This window comes from Macaca thibetana, chromosome 20 (genome assembly GCF_024542745.1).
Source record: "Macaca thibetana thibetana isolate TM-01 chromosome 20, ASM2454274v1, whole genome shotgun sequence".
Taxonomy (NCBI): domain Eukaryota; kingdom Metazoa; phylum Chordata; class Mammalia; order Primates; family Cercopithecidae; genus Macaca; species Macaca thibetana.
Genome location: NC_065597.1, coordinates 25049616 through 25074331, shown reverse-complemented (window position 1 = coordinate 25074331; position 24716 = coordinate 25049616). Strand labels below are relative to the sequence as shown.

Here is a 24716-nt window from a genome sequence, read left to right as displayed (position 1 = left end):
AACAACCCCCACCCATAAAAGACAAATACTCCCTGGCTTCACGAAGCGTACTGCTTAGGAAAGAGGTTTTCACGCCTGAGTCCCAATACAGTCTAAAAAAAAGTCAACGCCCAGGTCCCATCCCCACAGAGTCTCATTTAATTGGCCTGGATGGGATCAGTACCCACTGGCAACAGTTTCTGAGATCTCTCCAGGAGATTCCAAAGTTCAGCCAGGATTGAGAGCCACCAATGCAGGGCAGTGATTTTCAATCACGGACAATTTTGTCCCTTGGGGAATATCTGGCAATGTCTGGAAACATTTTTGGTTGTCACAACACAGAGTACTATTGAGGCCAGAGATGCTTCTCAACATCTGCCAGCCAACATCCAGCCTCAAATGTCAACAGTGCCAAGACTGAGAAATCCTGGTCTAGAGAGAAAATGCACATTGGATAAATAATTACAATATTGGTGAACGTTATTAATAGGAAAGACTTAGGAATATAAGTCATAGTCTACTTTGACAGAGAACTCCAGGTTCCTCCTTAAGGGAACCCTCATCAGAAAAAAAATATGGGCAGGAAAGAGAAGAAACTAGGTGATCACCCTCAGGGTATGGACTCTCTTGGGCTGTCTGGTTCACTGTTCTAGACCCCACACCTACTGAGCGACTGTAGTAAATATTTACTGAAAGACAGAATGAGCAACTGAGTAAATGAAGAAGTATCACAGTCTGGGCACCACCCATCACCTTCTCACAGTTTCATGTGCTTGCCCTGTACTCACTCCCTGGACCCACTCATCACCCTCCCTGAGCTCTGCCATCTGTCCACAGTGCCTAAAAATCAGATTCTTTCTTTTAAATTACCTTCATTTTTTAATAGGAATATAACTTGTGAAAAGTTTCTCAAATTCTGTATTCACAAAGGAAACTGAACTATACAGATGACTAATTCAGCATTCAGCTAAGACCTGGTCACCATGAAAATTCGCATTACCCTTAGGGCACAGGTGAACCAACACAAAGCTGATGTGGGAATGGGTGGGGTAGGCGGGCCCTAATGACTTTTGCCCATGAAAGGGGACTACAAAAGTTTGAGAGCCTTATGTTTATATATGCTATCTTGCTTTATGCTTGCAACCTAAGGTAAGGTGCTCATTTTTTAAAAAAACAGATTTTATTTTTTAGAGCAAATTTAGATTTACAAAAAAATCAGAAAGCTAGTACTGAGAGTTCCCAAATACTTCGCGTACAGTTTCCCTGTTATTAACATCTTATGGCTGGATATGGTAGCTCACACCTGTAATTCCAGAACTTTGGGAGGCTGAGGCAGGAGAATCGCTTGAGCCCAAGAGTTTGAGACCAACCTGGGTAACAAACGGAGGCCCTGCCTCTACAAATAATTTAAAAATTAGCCAAGTGTGCTGGCACACGCCCCTGGCCCCAGCTACTCAGGAGGCTGAGGTGGGAGAATCACCTGAGCCCAGGAGGTTGAGGCTGCAGTGAGCATGATCACACTGCTGCACTCCAGCCTGAGTGACAGAGCAAGACCCTGTCTCAAAAAAAAAAAAGTTAACAACAATAGCAAAAATCTTACATTAATATGATGTAGTTACACCTTCTACAATTAATGACCCAATATTGATACATTATTATTAACTAAATTCTATGCTTTATTCAGATTGCATTACTTTTACCTAATGTCCTTTTTCTGCTGTAGGATCCTGTTCAGGACATTGTTACATTTAGTCATCCTGTTTGCTTAGACTCCTCTGGGCTATGACAGGTTCTCAGACCTGACATAGTTGACATAGTTGATGGTTTGAAGGAGTGCTCATCAGATATTTTGTAGAATGACTCTCTATCTGAATTTGTCTGATGCTTTTCTCCTGATTAGACTGGGAGTATAGGTTTGGGGGAAGAAGATCACAGAGGTAAAATGCCATTTCACATCACATCACATCACATCACATCACATCAAGGGTACATAGCACCCATGTGACGTAAGACCGCTGCTGATGTTGACCTGGAAGATGTTGACCTGGATGAAGTAGAGTTCATCAGTTTTCTCCACTGCACAGTTGCTTTTTCCCCTTCCCAAGCTGTACACTTTGAAACGAAGCTGTTGTGCACAGACCACACTTAAAAACTGGCGAGTTAGTCTGAGCGCGGTGGCTCACGCCTGTAATCCCAACATTTTGCAAGGCCAAGGCGGGTGGATCATGACGTCAGGAGATCGAGACCATCCTGGCCAACGTGGTGAAACCCCGTCTCTACTAAAAATACAAAAATTAGCCGGGCATGGTGGCAGGCGCCTATAGTCCCAGCTACTCAGGAGGCTGAGGCAGGAGAATCACTTGAACCAGAGAGGTGGAGCTTGCAGTGAGCTGAGATCACACCACTGCACTCCAGCCTGGTGACAGAGCGAGACACCATCTCAAAAAAAAAAAAGAAAGAAAGAGAGAAAAGAAAAGAAAAAGAAAAAGTGGGGAGTCATGCTCCTTCTTTAGGGTGGAATAGCTCCATAAATTAATTGGAATTCTGCAGAGAAGATTTATCTCTTCTCCCTCACTTATTAATTTGTTCAATTACTTATTTATATCAGTTTGGACTCATGAACATTGATTTTATACTTTGGGTTATAGCTTACTACTTTATTTATTGTGTTGCTCTAATTCTTCCAGCTTTGGCTATTTAGAGCTTCCAGTTGGCTCCCATAAAAAAAGTGTACATTTTTTCCCATTTTACAGAGGAGGAAACCAAGCCTCAGAAAGAATATAAAAAGTTTCCAGCCTCACCCAAGTGAAAAAGCAGAGGTGCAATTTGAACCCTACGTCCATAAGATTCTAAGGCACCTGTTTGGTTGGTTGGTTGTTTTTGTTTGTTTATATTTCCTGTCTAACACATTCTCTCTGAATATAGTCAACTTCCATGAATCAATGACTGGTGTATATTTCACCTATCATTGTGAATAAGCAATAGCATTTTTGAGGTTACCAATCTGCTATGTATTATACATTATAGAGAAACTTAATCAGCACCCAGGTTAAGAAATGGAACATCACCAGTTCACCAGCAATCTCCCTTATATCTCCTTTCAGTTGTCCCCACCCCTCATAGGTTACCACAATCCTGACTTATAACAGCATAGATCTGTTTTACCTGATTTTTGTTTTAAATAAATGGAATTAGGTGTCAGTCCTCTTTGTGGCTGGCTTCTTTTGTTCATTCTCCTATGTTTTCCTGTGGTTTGGTTAATAGAAGTTTTTTTGTAAATGTTCCAACCATATATTTCACAAGAATGGCTACAAGTAAAGTAACACTTGTAAAAACACGTTAAGCAACTACATAAAAAGTAAATTTACTTAAGATTAGCATGACACAAAAAAGAGAAAACGAAGCAGAGATACAACTAAATTGCCCCACTATCGCAGGGTCCTTTTTATAATTGTCTAAGGTTTTATCTAAGTAGGGCAGCCTTACTAATGTTCCTTTTTTTCATGGGAAAGATGCTTCCTGACTGACAGGATGTCATTCTTGCCAACACATGACCAAAAACTCACTCAGCTGCTTCTAAAATGTAATGGTACAAGATGCAACTTGCCAAACTTGAATAAAATCCAAGGTGTCTGTGATTTACAGTTTTCTATCTTCTGTTTCATTACTAATTACCACCATTGACCTAGTTCTTTACAACAGAGATGTCCCCGGGCAAGCTTACCCTTCTCATGCCACCGTGGACACTGTTCAATCAAATCACCTCTCCCTTGGAATCTACTCACCCCAATACTCCTCACCAACCACAGAGGAAACCAATTTGCCACCCTCACTCACACCAGAGCACTGTGTTATTTTCTAGTTGGATCCACGTTTTCATTGCATGGTTTTCCAGTTGAATCCAGGCTTTTCATTTCTGCTCCATTCTTACCACATCTCTCCCCAACTCACGAACTTGCTCTGACACCCACTTGCCTGATAGGTAATGGATACAGTATACTGTCTGGATATTAATAACTCCTGCATTTGCCCACTCCAGGGAAGTTTTGTACATTTCCCAACCTTAGGACCTACCTTCTATTCTAGTTGGGCTGATTTCTTCATCATCTCACATATGTCCTGCTTACTCCATCCTGTGTTCCCGCCTATTCATTATCTCATTCTTTCAATAGCTCTTTGTTAAGCATGTGTCATGTACTCTTCTACATCATGGGGACACGGCAACATGTAAAACCATCCAAGTCCTCATCCCACGGAGCTTAGCTTGTAGGGGGTGATGGGAGACATTCAATAAGCAAACGTATTGATGTCAGGTGGGAATGGATGTTTGCAACAGAATAGTGACTGGGTGCCAGGATGCCATGTTCAGGGACAGCAACTCTGAGTGGGGAGCAGCTGAATAGCTATCCCAGGGAAGGGTGCACCAGGTACAGTGCAGAGCAGGTGCAAAGGCTCTCAGACAGGAACATAATTCTCAGTCGAAGAGCAGAGAGGCCATTCTAACCATAGGAAAATAAGCATAGAAGAGAATAAAAGGAGCTAAATTATAGCAGCAGTTCAAGGCCAGTCCATGTGGCCTTCAAGTCAGTGATTTTCAGTCCCCCTCAACCCCCCACCAGGGAATATTTGACAATGTCTGGAGACGTTTTTGGTTGTAAAAACGGGGATGGGCTACTGATATCTGGTGAGGCCAGGGAGCTGCTAAATACCCCAAAATGCATAGAACAGACCCCACCACAAAGAACCATCTGGCCGCAAATGTGGAGAGAGCCGAGGTTGAGAGACTCTGCTTTCAGCCATGGGGAGGACCGTGAGTTTCATTGTAAAGTGTGATGAGAGATATCATCAGAAAGTTTTGAACCAAGGTGTGACTTGAGTTGACTTAGGTTTAAAAAAAAAAAAAAGAAATATTTCTATTGGACAGCACCCTTCCTTTTCTGCTAAAGACACTAGTGGGGAAAGAGGAAAAAAAATGACACCCCAAAGAGATGAAGTGGGAGTGGGGACAGAAAGTAACATTTCTGGAGGTTGGAAAATTAAGTTGGTAGAAATGGCTAAGTGGTATGTTAAGAATAGGGCAGGGCTGGGCACGGTGGCTCATGCCTGTAATCTCAGCATTTTGGGAGACTGAGGCAGGCGGATAACTTGAGGTCAGGAGTTCGAGGCCAGTCTGGGCAACATGGTGAAACCCCATTTCTGCTAAAAATGCAAAAATTAGCCAGCTGTGGTGGCACACGCCCGTAGTCCCAGCTACTTTGGAGGCTGAAGCAGGAGAATCGCTTGGGAGGCGGAGGTTGCAGTGAGCCAAGATCGCACCACTGTACTCCAGCCCGGGCGACGGAGTGAGACTCTGTCTCAAAAAATAAATAAATAAATAAATAAATAAATAAATAAATAAATAAATAAAAGAATAGGGCAGTCTGTTAATGGCTATGAGGATTTGGGGAGGGTGATAAAAGTGTGGAATAAGTGGTGATGGTTGCATAACCTTGTAAATACAGTGAAAACCACTGAAATGTATACCTTAAAGAGTAAATTTTATGGTATGTCAATTATATCTCAATAAAAAGTTATATTAGGCCAGGCACAGTGGCTCATGTCTGTAATCCCAGCACTTTGAGGGGCCGAGGCTGGAGGATCATTTGAGGCCAGGAGTTTGAGTCCAGCCTGGGCAATACGGTGAAACCCCGTGTCTACTTAAAACACAAAAATTAGCTGGGCATGCTGGTGCACATCTGTAATCCCAGCTACTCAGGAGGCTGAGACATGAAAATCACTTGAACCCAGGAGTCGGAGGTTGCAGTGAGCCAAGATCACACCAATACACTCCAGCCTGGCTGACAGAGCGAGACTCTGTCTCAAAAAAAAAAAAAAAAAAGTTAGATTTAAAAAAGAATGGAGCAGTCTAATATTTACAATGTCTGTGATGACAGAGGAGCCCTGAATTTTCTGGAAGGCATATTACTTTCATCTGATCTATGTGCGTGGCTTTTCTTTCTTTTTTTTTTTTTTTCAATAGGTGGGTTAAGGTAAGTGATTAAGGAGAAAGGGCTCATGAAATGTTTGGGCTGATAGCAGAGTAAAGAATGAGAGATGAGAGTTCATCTTCACTAGAAATCACAGCTAGAGGTGACTTGGAGAAAGACAAGCTTGGGAACTTGTAAACATGCAGCGGAAGGCATGGATAGACCTCCCTTAGGTCATCATGTAAGGACTCACGCATATGATCTCTTTTTTGTTTGTTTTGTTTTGTTTTGTTTTCACACGGAGTCTAACTCTGTCACCCAGGCTGGAGTGCAGTGGCCAGATCTCAGCTCACTGCAAGCTCCGCCTCCTGGGTTCACGCTATTCTCCTGCCTCAGCCTCCCAAGTAGCTGGGACTACAGGCGCCCGCCACAATGCCTGGCTAATTTTTTGTGTTTTTAGCAGAGACTGGGTTTCACTGAAGCACATGATCTCTTGACTTCATGAGCATGGTGACCTTAACTGATATCTGAATCACTTTGATTATCAGGAACAACTGCTTATTAAATAAAAATGATAATGAACTTCTATCTATGGTCATGCATTCTATGTTAGAACTTCTTTACATAATACAAGGGGAAGATGCTCTACTAGCCCAGTACCATCCATGTTCAGTGTTGTGTGAGCTCCCCAGTAGCAATACAAGATGAAACTTTGTTTCCACGGGCAGCAGCCCACAAAGTCTTCTCTGTGCACAGTCTCAGAGTTGATAGAACATCTTTAGAGGTCAACCACAACCAAAGAGTCTAATCAGTTCACTCAGCTTCCCTCTGCCCCCCATACTGGACTGGGTGCTACAGGTACAATGGTGACCAAGATGGACAGAGTTCTTGGCCTTAAGGTCTTACAGACTAGTGGAGAACTCAGAGTCCATGGCTAGCGCTGTGAACTTTCCCCAGTCCTGCTAAACTTATCATTGGTTATGTTGGTGTTTTTTATCTTAGTTTTCAATCCCCGCTACTTAAATAAATAAATAAATATAAAAACTTGGGAGAATGAAAAATGGAGATATTTCAATTTTGTCTTTTCATCTCTGTAGACTGCAGGGGTGTATCAAGTGTAGTTTACTTGGGATGTGCGCCTCTTCCAAACCAAATCTTCTCTACCTGTAAGACTTTTGGTTTGACTTTTTCTCCTGCAGTCCAGGTGACTCTGATCACTAATTCCCTGATGTACATGGGCTCCTTCTGTTGACCTCTGCATTTGCCAAGAAGCCGAAGCCTGTGCTAGCAGAAAAAAAGACTTCTTCTTAGCAACTTTTAGCTAATAAGTGCTATAGTTGGAATGTGTTCCCCAAATTTCGTATGTAGTAAACTTAATCCTCAAATTCATATGTTGATAGCATTGAGAGGTGGAGCCTTTGGGAGGTAGTTAGGACTAGACAAGGTCATCAATGGGGCCCCCGAGAGGGGACTGGTGGCTTTATAAGAAGAGGAAGAGAGACCTAAGCTGGCATGCTCTTGCTTTCTTGCCATACGATGCCCTCTACCATGTTATGATGAGAAAAGGAGGTCCTCACCCAATGCCAGTGCCTTGCTCTTGGGTTTTTCAGCCTCCAGAACTGTGAGTGAATAAATGCCTGTTGTTTTAAGGCAACTAGTTTGTTATACTTTTTTACAGCAGCTCCAGGAGACCAACAAAGTGAACTACCCGTCTCCTACCACATGTGATCTTCAGTAGACTTCCTAACCCTGCCCAAGCTAAGAGAAAGGATGCTTTTTCCCTGGATTGTGAGTTTTGAGCATAAAAAAATAGAGAGATGGGCAAGAGCTAGATTCAAGGCCTAGCTTTGTCAGTTACTCTCCTAGTGGGACTAGGAAAAGCTAGTCCAAGGGAAATGCATGCCCAGGGTCTAGCCTTCTGTAGATAGTTTCTGAGCAGGTAGAAGACCTCAACGGATGCTCCCCCGCTATGAGCAAACTAGAACTCACTGACAATTCCATTCACAAGAACCTCTCACTAGAACCGTTTGGATACAGGACAGTTCCCTTGCTCTGACCAAGGAGGAACAGCTGCCCACACTCAGTTCCCTGGGTCTAAGAGACAGTCAGACAATATCTTTGTTAAATTCATTATTTGCAAAGGCCTGGGGCAGAACACCAAAACAGAAAAAGAGGTAAGAGGATCCAGGCGTAGCTTCTCAATTTTTGGCAAACCAGAATGCCCACCCAAATAACAGAGAGGGGCACAGCCTTCCCAGTCCCACAGCCCACCAAGGAGGGACCTGGGATTGCTCATTTTTCCAGGAACCAACCCCCTATAATAGTCTCCGCAAGCTACCTACAAGACTGTCATCAAATCTCGGATACAACTTGATCCCTGGTTATATACCACGCAGACGTTATTTCTTGAGCACCTATGATGTGGTTGGCTCTGCATAAGGCACCGAGGGCACAGTGTGATCCTATCCTTGGTGATGGTGAGCCCTTGATAGAGACCTGCACCAGGTGCCAAGGGCACATGAAGAAGCATCCAAAGTCCATGGGGCCTGGGAGAGAGCAGGGAAGATTACACAGCTAAGCAAACTCTCAAAACTAGTATCCCCATTTTACAGATTAGTAATCTGAGGCTCTGAGATGTTAATTATCTGTCCCAGGTGACACACCAAGCAGCTGGAAGAGCTGAGAAGCTGCAACTAACTGATTCCAAAGTCCATGCTCTTTTTTTTTTTTTTTTTAAGTTCCGGGATACATGTGCCGAACATACAGGTTTGTTACATAGGTATACATGTGCCATGGTAGTTTGCTGCACCTATCAACATGTCACCCTGGTGTTAAACCCTGCCTGCATTAGCTATTTGTCCTGAGGCTTTCCCTCCCTCACTCCCACTCCAACAGGCCCCAACGTGTGTCATTCCCCTCTCTGTGTCCATATGTTCTCATAGTTAAGTTCTCACTTATGTGTGAGAACATGCGGTGTTTGGTTTTCGGTTCCTGTGTTAGTTTGCTGAGGATGATGGCTTCCGGCTTGGCTTCATCCATGTCCCTGCAAAGGACATTATCTCATTCCTTTTTAGTCCATGCTCTTTTTGCGCTGCTAGATAATCTCTCTCACCCTGGGGGGAAGGCACTTGCCTGCCTAGCAGTCACAGTCTTCGTTGGCTTATGCATTCATTCATGCATGCACACATTTCTTCAGTACATGTTTCTTAAGCATCCACTGCATACTAGGAGCTGTATGAAATGCTGTTATTACAGAACTGAATGAAATAATCAAGATAGTCTAGTGGGACTATGACACAGATATTTACTTGATAAATACTCAATTTCAAGGTGAGAAAAGTACTATGAAGGTAACAAATAGGTTATGAAGATTGAGAAATACACCTGGAGACTTAAAGCCTGGAGAACAGAGAATACCTGTTCAAGAAGTTAATATTTAAGCTAGTAGTTATCAACTGGCAGGGATTTTGTCCTCATGGGGCATTTGGCATTGTCTAGAGACATTTCTTCTTATCACAACTGGGGAGCAGATTACTGTGTCATCCAGTGAGTAGAGACTAAACATCCTATAATGTACAGAAAAGCCCCAACAACAAAGAAATTTTCCAGCCCCAAACGTCAATAGTGCCAAGACTTAAAAACAATAAAAACAGAAACCATGACTACCGGCAGTTAATTGTCATGTCTTCGACTAAGACATGAAGGTGAAGAAGTAAGCCAGCCTGTAAAGCAAGGAGGAAAAAACATTCCAGGTGAAAAGAAGAGTACATGGAAAGGCTTAAGAGCTTGGTGCTTCCAGCTAACCTGCAGGGGAGAGAGGTGTGGGATCTGGGGGCTCAAATTCCACAGGGCCCTCTAGTCTTGGGCAAAAGCTTGGGTTAGAATTCTCTATAGCAGAACGCCTTTGATGGGTGTTAAGCCAGAAAAAGACCTTCAGGCTACTCTGCAGAGAACAGGTTAAAGAGACAAAAGAGGAATCCCAGAAGTGAGCAAGTAGCCCTAAAAGAAATGACGGTAGCTTTGACTGCATCAGAAGCAGAGGAGGTGACGAGCCATGGACATATCTAGGTGCACTTTGAAAGTAATAGCCTCAGCACAGAGAACAAATTGTATATGGGTGGGCAGTGGAGGAGATGGGCAGACAAATGAGAATGGAGGGGAGCTCGTGGGATTCTGGTCTCTACAGAGTGCTGGGTAGTGCAGCTCACCAAGATGGGGAACACTGAGCAAGGGCCAGAAGAGAAGGGTCCCAAATCAAGAACTCAGTTTCAAGCATGTAAAGCCTGAGACACCCAGTGGAACTGGGTATATAAGGGTTGGAGAGGGAAACTGTTTATACGAGATTTTGAGCTGTGGTCCATTGGTAAAGTAGGGCTGGCTGTCCACTAACTTCACCTGGGATGGAGGCTCTCTAAAGAAACACCAATGCCCAGGCACATGCCTTAGATCAGATGAACTTGAGCTCTGGGAGTGGGTGCCCAAACATCATTATTTTTTAAAAGCCCCAAGGTGATTCTAACACACAGTGATGGTTGACATCCACTAGATTCGAGAAGCTGTCCCAAGGTGGAGACCTTCTCTGTACGCATGCAGCCCCACTGCGGGACTGAGAAGCCTCACCTTTGTGCCTTACCAAAGGAACTGTCTCTAGTTTGTGTCTATTGAAAAATTCCATCTCTGCTGCATCAGCGGTTGGCTGAAGTCTATCTGTCAAAACAATGAACTGCTTGTAGTCTCCGGCATTCTTGTGTTACCTGCAGTTCCAGACCTTTTGTTCGAAGACTCTCTTGTTTATGGCAATGTCAATCTCCTGGTAAGGCCCCAGGGCTGTTTCCTCTCTTTCATTCTTTGGGGGACAGAATGTTTGCAATCTCTTTGGTGAACTTTCTTTCCAAAATGCTCACAGCATCTTCTGACACTGTGTACTCAAAGCAGGAGATATATTCAGACCTGGCCTATTCTTCAAGGTCCAGTTAAATCTCCATTTCCCTTTAATATTATGGGGCACCCATCATGTGACTTGCTTTGTACCTGGCATTTGGGGACACCATGATCCACATGAATGGCATGACCCCTGATCTAGGACAAAGTGTCTCAACCTGAGAGCTATTGACATTTGAGGTCAGGTAATTTCTTTGTGGTAGGGGCTGTGCTTTGCATTATAGAATGTTTAGTGGCATCCTGGCTTCAACACTCAATACCTGTAGCATGTTGTCGTTCCCCCCTACCCTATAGATTTTGACAACCAAAAATATCTCCAGAATTGCCAAATATTCCCCTAGGTAGCCAAATTGCTCCCAGTCAAGAACAACTGCTTGAGAGGGAAGAGTATATTAAATAAATAGTCACAGAGAATGCTGATAAAGAATATGAAAGGGTCATAAACAGGAGAGATGTAATTGAACAGAGAGATATAAGCTCAACCTGGGACTACCTGTTCTAGCCCAGAAAGTAGCCAGGATTATTTTCATCATAATGCATTCTCTTATTACTTTATTGTCCTTTGTCTTCTTTGATTTCCTACAACAGCATTCACTGTTGTGTACTATGCAGCCAGGCACAGCAGTAAGCATTTGGCATGCTCATTTCATTTTATTCTCATAGCTATTTTACTGACTACAAGCAGTTCATTGTCATGTCTTATACAACTACCGTATAACCAATATTGGCACCACAAACAATTGAAGATTTCCTATATAAGCAAATTGCCTTTCTAACCAATAGCATGGCATATTAGTCTTGCAAACTAGAACAAAAGCTCAGACATCTATAGTGTCCACTTTTCCTTATCTCTTAAACAACAGCCTCCTAGTTCATCAGTACTATTAATGTCTCTTTTTCAAGTCCTTCCTTCTGGATCTCCAAATCACTCCCCAAATTTCTCTCTTCCACCAAATTTTTTCTTTTGATCTTCATGTTCCCTGGAGCTAATTCCCCATCTGCTCTTTCCCTTTTCCACCAAAATTCTCAAATTTTCAGAGTTGCCCACTAACATCATCTCCTTGCTGCCTTTGCACTGGGACTCCTTCCTGTACCCTTTCCTGAAAGAATCTCTCTAATCGGTATCCCCAAGGCAGTGAAATGCAGAGCTATCATCTCATCTCATTCACTCGCTCCTCCATATTGGATGTTGTTCGTATTTTCCTTGGAACCCTACACCACCTAGGTCTCCCTCCCACCTCCTATCCTATAGATATGAGTGGACCCAACCGCCCAGTGCCCTGTCCTAATCTCTGTCTATGCACTTCTCTCAGATATCTTTTTAGCTTTCAGAGCTTCATTTGTCCTACATATGTGGAAGATTAACCTAATTTTATCTTCCATCTTGGGCTGTTTCTTGGATTTTAGCCTCATTTCTCCAATTTAATTTGGACACCACCACCTGAATACAACCTTGCCATTTCAAATTCAACATGTCTCAAATGAAAGATACTACGTTTTTCACAAAGTCAGCTCCTTTTCCTCAGTCTTGCAAGACCTACAGTTTCTCTTCATTGTAAAATCACCCTCAGACCCTCAGAATCATACTCTATGTTTCTTTGTCTATGCGTTCATTCCTTGAGCCTGTTGTGGGTGCCGTGTTTTTCACTGGGGCCATCATGCCTCCCTACATGGAGCTCATAGTCCATCTGGAAATACAGGCAGTCAAAAGAGCAATCAGAAGACAGCCATGATAGGGAGAGTCCAATGTGTAATGGGTCTCTCCTTTTCTTCTCTGCCTAGGTCCAATGAGACAGCAAGTTCTATAGGGCTTTCTTCATAAAGTCCCTCCAGTTGGCTGCTTGCTCTTCCAACTCGTGGCCTCTACCCCAGCCTGCTACATGCTCTTGCTTCTTCTCACTTCTGCCCACTTCTCTGAACTCTCACACCTTACACTGTCTTTTAATGTCCTGGCTTTTTGCCTACCTACTCCTCTATACTACAAGTTGATTCATTGTCATGAATGCATGTTATTTGCCACTGTATTCCCAGTACCAGGCACAGAGGTGCTCAATAAATGTTGGTGAAATAATGAATGAATGGATTCTAATCCCCTTTCCACACTACTAATCAGAGTTCTTTTTTAAAACCCTCCTACGCCATTGTCTTCTTCTCTAGCTCTTCCCTAAACTTCATGCTTTAACAGCATACCAGGTAGGTTCTGAAGTAGTAATCTAGAGGTGGCCAGATAACAACCCCCAGGCACGACTGGGAATATTTGGAAAACAGTGACGAGCTTCATGAGCAGAAGGCACTCATGATTGCTCACTGGAAAAGTACCACCCCTGCTAATGGAGGGAGATCTGGAAGTTCCTGGCTGTTCAGTCTTCAGTGTTCTCTGGTGCTATGGGGTAAGGAGCTCTCTTTCTTAAGGAAGGAAAGTGAGCTTTGCCGTAAGATTCTGTGCCTGAACGTGGAAGGTGCTTCGGTCAACCAAGCAGGTCTGAAAAAGTTGGCGGCCATCGCCCCTTTCCCTCAACGGGGCACATTCGCCATCTGCCTGTCTGCACTACGTGTATTATCTCCTTGAGCTAAAAGACCTGCATTTGAATTCCAGCACTGCCAATTACTTATTTGTCACGTGGCCTTAATTATATAAACTTGAAAACCCCAATTTTGTCATCGTTGAGCTGGGTTAATAATGAAAACCATTTCATCAATATCTGGACCATGATCACTCTAGAATATGGGTATTGGGTATATTTTGTATATTTGCTCCTCTTGTGTACACTTAAAGATTTACATACTTTTTTTTTTTTTTTTTTTTTTTGCCATCTTGGCTCACCGCAACATCTGACTCCCATGTTCAAGCGATCCTTCTGTCTCAGCCTCCCAAGTAGCTGGGATTACAGATGCCCACCACCATACCTGGCTAATTTTTGTATTTTTGGTAGATATGGGGTATCACCATGTTGCTCAGGCTGGTGTTGAACTCCTGGACTTAAGTGATCCGCCCGCGTTGGCCTCCCAAAGTGCTTGGATTGCAGGTGTGAGCCACCATGCCTGGCCCATAATAATTTTTAAATTTCTTATATAAGATATATCCTGGCTGGGCACGGTGGCTCACGCCTGTAATCCCAGCACTTTGGGAGGCCGAGACGGGCGGATCACAAGGTCAGGAGATCGAGACCATCCTGATTAACACGGTGAAACCCCGTCTCTACTAAAAAATACAAAAAACTAGCCAGGCGAGGTGGCGGGTGCCTGTAGTCCCAGCTACTCGGGAGGCTGAGGCAGGAGAATGGCGTAAACCCAGGAGGCAGAGCTTGCAGTGAGCTGAGATTCGGCCACTGAACTCCAGCCTGGGCAACAGAGCGAGACTCCGTCTCAAAAAATAAAAAATTAAAATAAAAAAATTTAAAAAAAAACCAGATATCCTATAAGGTGTTTGTGAGAATTAAATGAAATTAGGCATAGAAAGTGCTCCTTACAATGCCTGACACATAGGAAGCCTCTGACACAAGGTGGCTCTCAATAGCACAGTCACACCACTATCCTAGCCATGAGGGTCTTGCGGCACTGAGATCATCTTATACATTCATTGGTTTGTTTGCATTATGTCTTCCTCCACTAGAATTAAGCTTCATAAGGGCAAGGCCTTATTCTGTTTTTGTTTCACACTGTATCTCGAGTGTGCATAGTAGGCAATTGGTACTGAAAACATTAGCCGTTAAAACAAGCAGTTTCAGCCCCAGACATAGCTCACATCACTCACTCATCCTGCTTCCAGTCAGCACCCTTCGCTCCCCACCTAAGAGGTAATGCCCTGTCTCATAGAGACTTGAGGACTCAGGAGGAAATGCAACAGGTGAACAGTTTGCCTAGAGCAAAGGTCTTCACAATCCAGCACCTCCCAAAGACTCTCTGTAACAGAAGAACCAAAAAGACAGTTCAGGGTAAATTATCAGGAGAAAAAACTCAAGAGGCTAGAGTGGTCCCAGCAGAAGCTTTCAGCGAGGTCAGAGCTTAAAAGGGCAAGAACCAAAGGTAGACAGCACAGAGCCGAAAGTCTCCACACTAGAGAAGCATTTGTCAGTGAAAAAACTGGATTAAGCTGAGACCTGCAAAACAAGTCTGCTACAAAAAGAGGGCTTGCCAGCCAAGGAACAGTCAGAATGCAAAGAACAAAGGAGCAGGGCACCATTGTATGAGGCAGATGAGGCACATTAATGAATGGCCCAGAAGACAGAACTCTCATCGCCTATTTTCCTTTCATCTCCTTTGCCAAGGGGATTACAGGACTAGAAAAGATAGGAAATAGGTAAAAATCATTATATTTTATGAGGCAGCTACTATGTATCAGGCAGCAACATATATTCACAATCTTGCTTAATACTTAGAAGAGATATCAATCTTGATTCCACTTTATATGTGAGAAAAATTAACCTCAGAGAGGTGAAGCAGCTTGCTCATGAGTGCAGAGCTAGTGAGTAGCCTAATACCTTCATTTAGATACTGTGTATCTTAAGAGGGAAGCTTAAGATGGATGGGGGGCTCCCTGGGGGTAAACAGCCCAGTGCTGACCCCATTTAAGTTCACAGTCAAACCTCCCTGAACCATTTTCATACCAGCTGCAGTTTAGACACAGCATCTGCTATTTAGAGAGCTGGTTTTCTTTTGTTTTTTTTCTCTTTTCTTTCTTTTTTTTTTTTTTTTTTTTTACAGAGTCTCACTCTGTCACCCAGGCTGGAGTGCGGTGGTGCGATCTCACCTCACTGCAACCTCCGCCTCCCATGTTCAAGCGACTCTCCTGCCTCAGCCTCCTGAGTGGAGTAGCTGGGATGACAGGTGCGCACCACCACAGCCTGCTAATTTTTGTATTTTTAGTAGAGATGGGGTTTCGCCCTGTTGGACAAGCTGGTCTCGAACTCCTGACCTCAGGTGATCTGCCTGCCTTGGCCTCCCAAACTGCTGAGACTACAGGTGTGAGCAACCATGCCCGGCCAGAAGAGTTGGTTTTCTGAACCTAGTGTGACAGGGGAACACTTCTTCCCCACTTCCTATGCTCTTTGAAATATGGAGGGATATCTTTCAGTGTGACATTCCTGGCCACTCTGGCTCCCCTACCCTCCTTCCCCCAAGGGAGGTAGAGCAAAGTATCTGATTGGTGAGTTTGGCGGAAAGAACTGGACATGAACATTTTACCTGGTGCAAAGGTCTTTTCTCTCTCTAGCAGGGGAACCAAATGACAATTCAGAGAAAATGATCAGGACTGAGAAGGAGAGGAGAAAACGCAAGAGGCCAGACCATCCTGTGGACACTGTCATCTCTTCCTTCCAACCTCCCAGCCTATAAAACACCTGTGCTAAGCTCAGCTGCCCAGTCCAGGCCCCATCTGTGGGTGAGGCCTGAGACTTTTCCACCTTGCCTTGGCTGAGCACCGTTATTACCACATGCCAGACCTGTGCTCCAATATGCATCTATCAGGAATAAAGCTGATGTCTTAAGCTCCCTGTATTGTTTCTCCATTGGTTCAGAATTCGGGGGGAAATGGGGTTTAGGGACTGACCCCACCAAACAAAGCAACAGCATCTGGTGAAGAACCCTACATTTGTTCTGATTTAATTTCACCTCATTTAGCTCCAGTTGGGTTTGCATTGCTCATACCAAGATGCTATGTGATATTAACTCTGAGTCAACAGCTCGGAGGAATGTCAATAAAGAAACTGGAAATGGTTCAGAGGAGGCTAAAGAGAATGATGAACATTCTGGAAACTAGGCCATGGGAAGAATGGTAAAAAGAATGAGAAGATTTAGTTCAAAGAAGACTTGGCTCTGATATGATGCAGTCCACATGTTTCAAGGGCAATCATGCAAAATAAAACTTTAATTAGGTTATGTGACTTCCAAGAGCAGAGTTAACTTCAAGGGAAGAATATTTTGCTCATTATAGGGAAGATATTTACAACTATTAGCATTGTATAAAAATGAAATAATTTCCACCAATAGAGGATCAAACCCCTGTCACTGGGATTATTCAAAACCCCAATGGATGAAATGGGATGATCCTGAACAGGGTGTTCCGGTGTTGGGAAATGGTTGGGTCTGAAATAAAGTTTATCTATATGATTTTTATAAACCCTAAAGTGGCTGAATGAACTGTCTTGGCTCCTCACCCCTTTTGCCCCAATATCACAAGTGACCTAAAACAAGGAGGGCAGGCCAGGGGAGATCCCTTGCATGTGGCCAGATCCTGGCTGGGAAGCCCCAGTCCCCACACAGCACTTGCTAATGGGAGGGAACATGGAAGGCTCAGAGCTCTACATGCTCCACTAGGGAAAAGCTTGGCCCAAGAGGAACTTCTTTTTCCCTTCATCCTTCCTTGAAGGAGTCTGTGATAGCCCAAGTAAGAAGACAGAGGCCCTGATAGCAACTAACCTGCAAAAATGATGTCAAGAGATGCAACTCCATAAGCAAGAGAAAAGTTTCTTCTCTGCCTGCTTCTCTCTGCAGGAACCAAAGCAGAAGTTGAAAGCTAACATGTGGCCACAAGAATATGTTGTTTGATCTATGGGATTGTTTAAAATATAAGAAAGAGGCCAGATGCAGTAGCTTACACCCGTAATCCCAGCACTTTGGGAGGCCGAGGCAGGTGGACTAGCTGAGATCAGGAGTTCGATACCAGCCTGACCAACATGGTGAAAGCCTGTCTCTACTAAAAATACAAAGTTAGCTAGGCATCGTGGCGGGTGTCTGTAAACCCAGCTACCTGGGGGGCTGAGGCAGGAGAATTGCTTGAACCCAGGAGGAGGAGGTTGCAGTGAGCCGAGATCGTGCCATTGCACTCCAGCCTGGGTAACAAGACCAAAACTCCTTCTCAAAAAATAATAAATAAAATAAAATAAAATATAAGAAAGAAGTCATTGCCAACTTGTTTTAAATGGGAGATTTCACACACAAAGATCCACAATTTTCATTTTGCCCTGAAATACCACAAAAGTGGCAAAGTGGCAATAATTGACTGGAAGTAGGAAGCAGCTGCCTTCTCTAGTCAGGGGGTATGTGCTCCAGTTTGTATGGGACTTACCACCCTCCACCAAGTTCTAGACACTGAGGCCAAGTGCAATAGTTCCGGCTCACACATGTAATCCCAGCACTTTGGGAGGCCGAGGCGGGAAGATCACCTGACGTCAGGGGTTCAAGCCCAGCCTGGTCAATATGGTGAAACTCCATCTCTACTAAAAAATACAAAAATTAGCTGGGTATGGTGGCGGGCCCCTGTAATCCCAGCTACTCGGGAGGCTGAGGCAAGGAGAATTGCTTGAACCTGAGAGGCAGAGATTGCAGTGAACCAAGATTGCACTACTGCACTCCAGCCTGGGCAACAGAGCGAGACTCTGTGCAAAAAAAAATTTTTTAAAAAGAAAAGAAAGGGGAAAGGTTCAGGACAGGAGATACTACATTTGTTTTAAAACATGCCAAATTTAAAGTTTCAGGCTAAATTTCTGGAAATATGAGTCAGGAGCTCATCAGAATGTCAGGTATACAAAACCACGATTTACCAATCCTCTCACAGAGGAGACAATTGATACCACAGGAGCAGGTATGACTTTGCTACTGGGTAGGGAATGCAGCCAAATAAGAAGGTGAAGTAAAGACAGAGTCAGAGGTTACCTTGGAGGAAGGGTAGGAAGAAGAACCTGGAAGAGTCAAAGGACAAAGAAATGCGGGAGAAGCATGGAAATGCAGTTCTTGCAAGGCTAGCGAGGCCAAGAAAAGAAGGAAAATATGGTCAGCGGTGCTGGAGCAGAAGTCAAGCTCTGATGATTAGAGGACACCAGTGACCCTCAGAGAGCAGTTTCAGCAGTCTAGGGGGAGCCAGTGCATGTTGTATTTGTACCACTTCCTGGGTAAGCAGGAGCACGCTTAGAACCAAATCAGCACAAAGCCTTGTCCAGGGCAAGCCAACAATTAAGTCACCATGGAACAATGGAGCTTCCAACGGCTCAGCCTTGTCACTCTGCCCTTTTTATGCAAATGACCCCAGCAAAAAGAAGAGCAAAGGTAAGTACTTCAGTAAGTGGGCAGATTGGGACAATCTTATTGTGTCCAACTAACGACCATGAAAAGGAGAGGACATTTCACCCACATGGCTGGTTCACTCACGGTGCATTCGCTCATTAACGCTGTGTTAGGCCTAATGTGCTCAGAGACTGAGAAGAGGCACATGGTCATGAAAAGAGACCTGGTTCCTGCTTCAAGCAGCTTGCAGTATAGTTGGGATGGATTTCCATGCCATCCGAATACTCCCCAATCAAAACACTCCATCTATAATGCCTGATACAATCATTGTTCAAACTTTCACAAAATCACCTGGGTTAACCACACCTTTTTATGCTTCCCTGTAGTAGGAGAAGGTAAAACTTAAACCTCATGATAAGTGGGGACATTTGTTCATGTAAAAAGCATCTGGTAGACTGGATTACAGACTCACTGACGACCATCCTTTCAACATCCACCATCACTTTATTGCTCATGCTTTGCCAGCATCTATCTACAAATCTAACCAAGTTCTATTTCATTATTTCCAACTTCCAGTGATATTTCACTTGAACTACGCTTCACTGCTCTCAGACTCAGTTCTGAAGTCAAGCTTAGCACACGGCATTTCTCAAGTCATCACCCTCTGCAAACATCCCTAGCCCTGTCTGTGGTAACCTTATTTCATCATCTTTCATAAGTATCTTCTACACCCAATCAATTGCCAAGCTCTGTGTTAGGCAGAGTCATGGGCACATAATAGACGTTCAATATTTACTTTTTGGTTAAGTGGACACATTTTATATTCTGGGTAACCTTTGTAGGCTAATACCAACTATGGATCTAACACTTCTAATGACAGTGGTTAAGAGGATGGCTTTTGGTAAGCGTTGGATCTGATCTGGGTTTAGTCCAATCTCTGCTACTTAGTAGCTCAGTGACTTTGGACATATTCCCTTGTTTACAAATGTAAATTATTAGGGTTGTGAGAATCAAATATAAAATGCATGTAAAGCTCAGAGCACAGAGATCTTATTTCTCTTAGTCTCTTAGTACAATGTCAATGTTTATCCATCTAAATAATCTAACGTGCAATCCAAAGGAGTCCAAACCCCAAGATGATACCAATGGTATTCAACTTGAGAACCTTAGTTGGATTATTCAATAATTGCAAGAAGGGATCTTCACTGACCTGAGACCCTTTCTTATGAGCATAAAATATTTTCACTGAAAACAGATCTTACTTCTCCTCCTGGATCCATTCTCCAATATATCCAGTTTTGAAATTTTCAATCAAAAATTATCTAATGCAGGCCGGGCGCGGTGGCTCAAGCCTGTAATCCCAGCACTTTGGGAGGCCGAGATGGGCGGATCACGAGGTCAGGAGATCGAGACCATCCTGGCTAACACGGTGAAACCCCGTCTCTACTAAAAAAAAGTTCAAAAAAACTCGCTGGGCGAGGTGGCGGGTGCCTGTAGTCCCAGCTACTCGGGAGGCTGAGGCAGGAGAATGGCGTGAACCCGGGAGGCGGAGCTTGCAGTGAGCCGAGATTGCGCCACCGCACTCCAGCCTGGGCGACAGAGTGAGACTCCGTCTCAAAAAAAATAAATAAATAAAATTAAAAAAAATTATCTAATGAAGCAAGCTTTATTGAGTGCTAGCTATATTCATTGTAGCTACTTAACCAGTTAGGCTGGAATACCTTCCCACTTTCCCTGGGGAAAACTACTTTTAGATTCTTAACAAGGTCCCTCTTTCTTTGTCAAGCTTTCACCAGCCCCACACACAAGACCTGTGTCTGCCTGGGATCCACTTTGGGAATGAACTTGGAGGTTTCTTATATGCCCTATCACACAGCCACAGTTGGGTGTGGCCATGTCTTTCCCAATGGTCCATGAAGCCCTGAGGTGTCTGCCCTGTACCCAGTAGATGGTGAATCAATACTCAATATTTGAGATGTTTGAGAAAGACTGGAGGGGGCAGGATTAAAAGCCAGAGGATAGAAAATTAAAGTTACCTGTGCATCTCCTGCCAAGCTTAGTGGGTAGGCTGAGAAGGACAGTGCATAACCTCAGAGGAGGGGGAAGGAACTCCAGTGAATGTGTGTCCAAGATGAAAGAAAAGTAGGAATTTCGATACCATCACTTGAGAGTAATTGCATGGTCTTAAAATTTCCTTCCCCCTTTGCTTCTGGAAAATGCATGGCACATACTGGGCTCTCAGTGAATATTTATTGAATGAATACGTGAATGCTTCTGTTTGTCAACCTTTTCTTTTGTTCTTTTTGTTCCTTCGTGTTCTTCCTAACTACTCAAGCTTTCCCCCTCACCACCCCAATACAGTCATTCTTCCTCTCCTTCTCTCTCTCTCTCTCTCTCTTTCTCTCTCTCTCTCTCTCTCATTTGCTAACTCCACCTATAGTAGTATAAGTTATGTAGGGGTGTGTGTGTGTGTGTGTGTGTGTGTGTGTATTATTTTCCATTTACAGAAGAGAAAACAGAAGTCCCAAAGTCCAAAACTGAGCACCAAAGTTTACACAGCTGTCCACACAGCTAGTAATAAAGATGCAGCAAATAAAGTCCTATTCCCCCAGAACCCTCCCACTTTTATGTGCATCAATCCAGGGTGCACTTTGACTCCCAGCAACCAGCACCTGTGACTCTTTCCCCAAAGGGCCAGAACCCACCTTGCCAGCCAGTGTCCACATGGTGCCAGAAGTGCACGGAATTAAATCTCCCCTCCTCCCCACATCCAAGGGGGAAGAGGGGTGACTGCCCTTAACTAATGATTGACAGCTGTGAAGGCATAAAGACGACAGCTCTCCAGTCCCCAGTTGGCACAGCTCTGATGTGTGATCCACACTACCGCACGTCCGCCCAGGGTGATTAAGCCCAAGTGATCTTCAGAGGACTTCTCAATGTCACACCCTTGCCTGGCTTCTTCCTTTTCCCTGCCCATCTTCTCTGGAAACCCTCCCAATAAATCTTTCGCACAAATCCTCACAGAAAGCACTGCTTCTGGGGACATAGCCTAAGGCAAGGTAGATGCAAGATTCAAACCCAAGCCTGTCTGTCTTCAGAGTTTTCTCCCACTATGTTGTGGTTGAGATGTTGTTACAATCATGCCAGTCTATTCTTTGCTCATTTTACAGTTACACATTGAAAATGCATCATACAACCCCGTCTCTACTGAAAATACAAAAATTAGCCAGTGTGATAGCACATGCCTGTAATCCCAGCTACTTGGGAGGCTGAAGCAGAAGAATCACTTGAACCCGGGAGGCAGAGGTTGCAGTGAGCTGAGACCATGCCACTGCACTCCAGCCTAGGCAACAGAGTGAGACCCGTCTCAAAAAATAAAATAAAATAAAATAAAATAAAATAAAATAAAATAAAATGCATCACACACACATTTTAAAAATTTGAATGGCCGCTGTGGCTTCAGGCAGCTTGAAGACAAATATGTATTCAAACACCCTATGCTTGCTTACTTTTTCTTACTATATTTATATTGTCTCTAAGGCAACAAACTTTTGAACATATTAGCAAAATGAAATCAAGGGCTTAAAGGTGAGAAAAAAAGGTTACTTTTTTGACTTGTCTTTGTAATTGCCTCTCGCCTGGATCCATAATTAAATACAAACTAAAAGGAGCTTTAGCTGTTTAGTGCTCTCTTTTAAGTATTTTTATTATATGAGTAATGTAATCACATTAGAGAAATTTGAAATCCAGGGGAGAAAAAAAAAAACATGCAAATACTCTAATCCAACCATTAACCAACTATTTCCTTTATAAACTATTTCCTTTCATTTACACACTCTTTCCAGTACACTAATCCAACCGTATACAAACTATTTTCTTCCAGCTGTTATCACAGCTTTTCTCCCAGCCCAGGGATCTATGCATTTGACGTGGTCTCAGACTTGTTCCAAAGCTGGGGTTTTCTGTGAGTTTTCCTTTGGCCCAGGCAGTTTTCCATTTAACACAGTTCTTGGGGCTGTCATATTAAATGGTCGCACATTGTCATACCCAGAGGATGTACCATATATTATCACCCTTTGGTTGCTTTTGATATTGAATATTAATCTTATTAAACAATAAGATTGTGTTGAATGTGCCATTTTGGTTTTGCTTCTACTCTTTTGTTTTCATATTTCAGATTATGTCTTTAAAATAAATGTCCAAGACTTGGATTATCAGATAAAGGAACAATATGTATGGCTTTTGATGTACACTGCCACATTTTTTGCCGGTCCTGCCCCACCAAAACGCATACTAATCTATGTTATCATAAGCCAATGTGAAACAAAGGTCATTCCAAACTCAGCATGGCTTCTCATTCTTTAAAGAGTTCTGGTCTAACAAAATGAATTCATTTTAAATTTCTCGATTTCATACAAAGGTTTTGAAACCTTGTCTAGAATTATATGAGCATATAGCATTCCTCATTAAAATGACAGAGAATTTGAAAATAACAAAGAACGTGAAAGTCACATTTCAGTCATCCTTAAATATATGTAGTACTCATCTTAATCCTAAACTTTCATAATTGCTGTAAGCATTTCATGTAGGGATTAGTCCTTAAGCTTGAGTTGCCTAATTAATTCAATCATCCTTACTCAACACTAAACACGGCACCTTCAGTGGCTGATGTGGGCTCACTGAGTTGGGTGCCTGTTTTGTGAGCGTTAATTCATGCCTGCATCTTGAAATGCAGAAGATAAAGAATGTTGACAAAATAAACAAGCAAGAAGGAATTCCCATTTTTCTCAGCTACCCTGTGGTTTGCCTGAGTTCATCCTAAGCTTTCCTAATAGAACAGGACACGGAATAGGAAGATTGAGACTCTCTTACAAATGTCACCGATAAGCCATTTGAGAATTCTAGTGAAAATGTGGAAAACCCAGCCAGACTCCCAGATACCTGATTCCAGGTGAGGTCAGACGTTCTTGCAGATAAATATCCCATTGACTGAATTTTCTCCCCTTAAACTTTCAAAAATTAATTTAAATAAGCTTGTTTTCTGTGACACATCAAACCCCCAACAAGCACCACTTGAATTTTGTTTAAAGAAAGCGTTTTTCTTTAACACAATAACAAAATCTGTTTCTCTGTAAATTGCCAAGCCCCAGATTTTCTCTCAACCACATCCCCAGCCCTTTCTTGCCTTCACCGTGAGGCCCATGGTCAGAGGGGTGATGATCTCCCACAAACGATTCCACAGCTGATTTTTTTTTAATTTGGCAGGGCTTTCTGGGTTAGGATAACGTTGGGTAATCCTAATTACAGCCATATCCAAGCTTAAACTCCATAACCAAACAAACCAGTTTTACAACTCAAAGAAATTTAATTTGGCCTCACACTTGCGGTGGGGAAACTCACACACACACACTCACACACACACAAAGAAGGGAAAAACTGGCAGCTCAGCTAACAGGCAACCGAATTTGGACACACTGCCAGCTTGGTCCAATTAAGAAACATTAGAGGTCTAATGAGGAACAGTTCAGACAGGACGCAAGGTTCTTGACAGCAGCCAAGCAAACTGCAAAGTCTCCAGCCCAGGTGAGTGAATCCCTTCAACCTTTCAAAACAGCAAGGGGCCAGTAGAACTTGGCTTGTAAGCTTTCTTGCATACCTAGGGAAGAAGGGTCCAGGTGGAGAACCTGGCCAAACAATGATCTCAGAACAAAAGTCCATTTAAGCCTAAAAAACAATCTATGGGACATTCCTGGGTACAACAGAACACATGAAATATTGCCATTTTGCCTATTAATATTTATTCCTGGGAAATTAACAAACTCATTGTCT

The 24716-nt window shown here is 43.3% G+C and overlaps 1 protein-coding gene across 1 annotated transcript in view; it reads right to left on the bottom strand.

Annotated features, from left to right (window-relative positions):
- HSD17B2 (hydroxysteroid 17-beta dehydrogenase 2) overlaps nt 1–24716 on the bottom strand; it is a 64058-nt gene that overhangs the window by 38592 nt on the left and 750 nt on the right. The gene's annotated exons all lie outside the window — the stretch shown is intronic.